Here is a 4,900-nt window from a genome sequence, read left to right as displayed (position 1 = left end):
GTCCGGCCCGCGGGCTCTGCGAACCAGAGCCCAGGTGGTCCCAGGTGGTGCAAGGTGGAGGCCGCCAGCTCCAGGTGTTCGGTCGATGGTAGGCCGCAGCAGGAACGGAGAAAAAGAATAAAGAGAGAGAAAAAAAAGAAAAAAGAGAGGGAGACAAAAAAGAAAAAAGAGAGTGAGAGAGAAAAGGAAAAAAGAGAGAAAGGAAAAAAAGAAAAAGAGAGAGAGAAAAAAAAAGTAAAAAAGAGAGAGAGAAAAAAAAAGGAAAAAAGAGAGAGAAAAAAGGAAAAAGAGAGAAAAAAATAGAAAAAATAGAAAAAAGAGAGAGATAGAAAAAAAGAAGAGAGAGAGAGAGAGAGAGAGAGAAAGAAAAGAGCGAGGGAGTGAAAAAAAGAAGAAAATAAGAGAGAAAGAAAAGAAAGAAATAGAGAGAGAGGAAAAAGGAAAAAAAGAGAGAAAAAAAGAAAAAGAGAGAGAAAAAAAAGAGAGAGAGAAAAAAAAGAAAAGAGAGAGAGAGAAAAAAAAAGGAAAAAAGAGAGAGAAGAGAAAAAATGACAGTTCCTCCCTACCCCCCCCCCCCCCCCCCCCCCCCCCCCCCACACATAGCAAACAACCTCAAAAAACACTACATCACATCTAAACACTACAATTAAGACAAAATACAGCAAAAAACACAAAAGACTCATGATAGGTGCTTTGCCAAGAGTCAAGAGTGTTTTACTTGCAAATGCCTCGGAGCGGAGCAATTAAATTCGGACGTCGCAACACAATAGATGTTTAAACGCCATGCTCAATCTACCTGCCTGCGTTTGGCCATATCCCTCTAAACCGCTTCACTCCATCTACTTGTCTTCTAAGTGTTTCCAATGCTGTAATAGTACCTACGTTGTTTTAGTGCCAATGTAGGTATTGGACGGATATCACGAGGAAGTGGTTAACGTAGGTACGATAGCAACATTTAAAGACATTCGGACAAGAACGTGTTGGTAGCAAAGGTTCAGAGTGATGTGGGTCAAGCGAATGGCCTGTTTCCGTGTTCTGTGACTCTAAAGTCTGCCATTGTTATTGGGCTATCGTCTGCTATTGACGGGGTATGTGTGAGTCTGACACATTTCTCTCGAATGAAGAAAATGTGACACGGACCCTATTTCATAACGAGAGGATTTCAGTATAGGAGTAAAGAGGTTCTTCTGCAGTTGTATAGGGTCCTGGTAAGACCACATCTGGAGTACTGTGTACAGTTTTGGTCTCCTAATTTGAGGAAGGACATCCTTGTAATTGAGGCAGTGCAGCGTAGATTCACGAGATTGATCCCTGGGATGGCGGGACTGTCATATGAGGAAAGATTGGAAAGACTAGGCTTGTATTCACTGGAGTTTAGAAGGATGAGAGGAGATTTATAGAAACATATAAAATTATAAAAAGGACTGGACAAGCTAGATGCAGAAAAAATGTTCCCGATGTTGGGCGAGTCCAGAACCAGAGGCCACACAGTCGGAGAATAAAGGGGAGGCCATTTAAAACTGAGGTGAGAAGGAACTTTTTCACGCAAAGAGTTGTGAATTTGTGGAATTTTCTGCCACAGAGGGCAGTGGAGGGCAAGTCACTGGATGAATTTAAGAGAGAGTTAGATAGAGCTCTAGGGGCTAGTGGAATCAAGGGATATGGGGAGAAGGCAGGCACGGGTTATTGATTGTGGACGATAAGTCATGATCACAATGAATGGCGGTGCTGGCTCGAAGGGCCGAATGGCCAGCGTGCTTATCGATGGTTCTGCCTGGCTATCTCTTCAGTTCATCGTAAACCGATCGATCTTCGATCTTCAATCCCTGTTGAACGGGGAGAGAAATTGTTAGAAACAAAATTGGAGAAGGCGAGGCTGTAGTGCGAAGCAACTGAACTATGCTAGAGGGCGCCTTCGGTTCAGTCAACATTTCGAGACGACAAGGAACGGAAGGACTCGCGGATCTCGGGGGGGGGGAGGTGGACGTGGGACGTATTATCTCAATGGTGTCAGGTTAGGTAAGGGGGGGGGGTGCAGCGAGACCTGGGTGTCCTTGTACACCAGTCACTGAAAGTTGGCGTGCAGGTACAGCAGGCAGTGAAGAAAGCTAATGGCATGTTGGCCTTCGTAACGAGAGGATTTCAGTATAGGAGTAAAGAGGTTCTGCCATTCTACAGGGCCCTGGTAAGACGACATCTGTAGTATTGTGTACAGTTCAGGTCTCCAAATTTGAGAAAGGACATCCTTGTAATTGAGGCAGTGCAGCGTAGGTTCACGAGATTGATCCCTGGGATGGCGGGACTGTCATATGAGGAAAGATTGAAAACACTAGGCTAGTATTCACGGGAGTTTAGAAGGATGAGAGGGGATCTTATAAGGCAATAGACAATATACAATCGGTGCAGCAGTAGCCCATTCGGCCCTTCGAGCCTGTACGCACCGCCATTCAATGCGATCATGACTGATCATTCTCAATCAATACCCCGTTCCTGCCTTTTCCCCATACCACCTGTCTCCGCTATCCTTAAGAGCCCTATCTAGCTCTTTCTTGAATGCATTCAGAGAATTGGCCTCCACTGCCCTCTGAGGCAGAGAATTCCACAGATTCACAGCTCTCTGGCTGAAAAAGGTTTCCATCATCTCCGTTCTAAATGGTCTACCCCTTATTCTTAAACTGTGGGCCCTATTTCTGAACTCCCCCATCATTGGGACATCTTTCCTGCCTCTAACGTGTCCAGTCCCTTAATAATCATATACGTTTCGATAAGATCCCCTCTCATCCTTCCACATTCCAGTGTATACAAGCCCAGTCGCTCCAGTCTTTCAATGTATGACAGTCCCGCCATTCCGGGAATTAACCTAGTCAACCTACGCTGCACGCCCTCAATAGCAAGAATATCCTTCCTCAAATTTGGAGACCAAAACTCCATGTGCGGTCTCACTAGGGCCCTGTGCAACTGCAGCAGGACCTCTTTGCTCCTATACTCGACTCCTCTTGTTATGAAGGCCAAAATTCCATTGGCTTTCTTCACTGCCTGCTGTAAAACATATACAATTATAAAAGGACTGGACAAGCTAGATGCTGGAAACATGTTCCCAATGTTGGGCGAGTCCAGAACCAGGGGCCACAGTCTTAGAATAAAGGGGAGGCCATTTAATACTGAGGTGAGAAAAAAAACTTTTTCGCACAGAGACTTGTGAATCTGTGGGATTCTCTGCCACAGAGGGCAGTGGAGGTCAAATCACTGGATGGATTTAAGAGAGAGTTAGATAGAGCTCAAGCGGCTAGTGGAATCAAGGGATATGGGGAGAAGGCAGGCACGGGTTATAGATTGGGGACGATCGGCCATGATCACAATGAAAGGCGGTGCTGTTTCGAAGGGCCAAATGGCCCCTTCCTGTTCCTATTTTCTATGTCTATGTCTATGGGAACACACGGTCTCTTGTGACATCAGATGGCCGGCCTTAGTCGCGAATTAGGAAGGAAATGGGTCTCGTTGACTTCAAAAGGGATTAACATAATGATCATCTCACCATATAGGTGGGGTCTCCAACGGGCGCATTGGTACGTCTCCCCTGGAAACAGAAAATAGGTTAGAATTAACTTTGATATTGATAACTTATCCCAGCCTATCCAACGTCCATAGAACAAAAACGCTCGTTTGTTTGTTTGTTTGTTCCTGAACTACAGCCAAAACGGTACACGATATCGTGACAATTTTAGGCCCACCTCGCTCACCGTCGACTCTTTGGTGCTAATGGAGGAAGCTTCATTGAAATCGGTGTTATATTTTTAAAGTCATTCACATTTTAAAGTTTAAAGCTATCTCCTAGGGAGGAAGGATACGGGGGAGGATAATGGGGGGGGGGTGCGGGGAGGTGAAGGTGGAGGTAGGGGAGGATGGAGGGGGAGGGAGGGAGGGGGTGGGGAGGGGAGGGGGTGGGGAGGGGAAAAGGGAGGGAGGGGTGTGGAGTGGAAAAGGGAGGTGGAGGGAGGGAGGGAGGGAGGGAGGGAGGGAGGGAGGGAGGGAGGGAGGGAGGGAGGGAGGGAGGGAGGGAGGGAGGGAGGGAGGGAGGGAGGGAGGGAGGGAGGGAGGGAGGGAGGGAGGGAGGGAGGGAGGGAGGGAGGGAGGGAGGGAGGGAGGGAGGGAGGGAGGGAGGGAGGGAGGGAGGGAGGGAGGGAGGGAGGGAGGGAGGGAGGGAGGGAGGGAGGGAGGGAGGGAGGGAGGGAGGGAGGGAGGGAGGGAGGGAGGGAGGGAGGGAGGGAGGGAGGGAGGGAGGGAGGGAGGGAGGGAGGGAGGGCGGAGGGGGGAGTGGTGTGGGAGGGAGTGTGGGAGGTAGAGGGGAGGGTGGGGGGAGTGTGGAAGGGAGGGAGTGAGGGAGGAGAGGAGGGGATTAGAGGGGGAGGGGATGAAAGGGTGCTGCACAAATGCAGGAAAGGTTTGGGCCCAATGGGTTCACTTAGTCTAGTTGTAACTAAAGCCCGGAAGCACACACAATGGCCAGGTGAAGCTTCCTTTCATCCCACCTGCAGTTGGGCATTCATACTTGCACGCGTTTCTCCCCTCCCTTCCTCCCTCCCCCTCCCCCCTCCCCCTCCTCCCACCCTCCCCCCAGGTACCAACCTGTTCATTATCCTGAAGATTTTCATAGTTCGACGATCCATTCCCGGCATTTGCTGCCAATGTATCTGCGGAAACACAACGCCTTCAGTCACGAAGTCAAGAGCACCGCAATCATTTGTCCAGCGCAAATGAGGAATATTCGGCCCGTTTCCGTTGTACTAGCTATCGAATGTATCCAATTCCTCCCCCCGTAATGATCCCATTATCCTGTGAATATGTCCTACAGCAGCTGTACAGGGCCCTAGTGAGACCGCACCTGGAGTATTCTGTGCAC

The 4,900-nt window shown here is 48.9% G+C and overlaps 1 long non-coding RNA gene across 1 annotated transcript; it reads right to left on the bottom strand.

Moving 5' to 3' along the window:
• Positions 1–1,719: 1,719 nt before the first annotated feature.
• Positions 1,720–4,691, bottom strand: LOC144612082 (uncharacterized). Its single transcript, XR_013549615.1, has 3 exons — positions 4,627–4,691; positions 3,536–3,577; positions 1,720–1,826 (listed from the first exon to the last, which is right to left on the bottom strand). It is a non-coding gene; the product is annotated as an uncharacterized LOC144612082 (long non-coding RNA).
• Positions 4,692–4,900: the final 209 nt, after the last annotated feature.

Source organism: Rhinoraja longicauda, chromosome 43 (assembly GCF_053455715.1).
Source record: "Rhinoraja longicauda isolate Sanriku21f chromosome 43, sRhiLon1.1, whole genome shotgun sequence".
In the NCBI taxonomy this organism is placed as follows: domain Eukaryota; kingdom Metazoa; phylum Chordata; class Chondrichthyes; order Rajiformes; family Arhynchobatidae; genus Rhinoraja; species Rhinoraja longicauda.
Note: the sequence above shows the minus strand (reverse complement) of the source record. Positions and strands in the feature narration are given on the sequence as shown.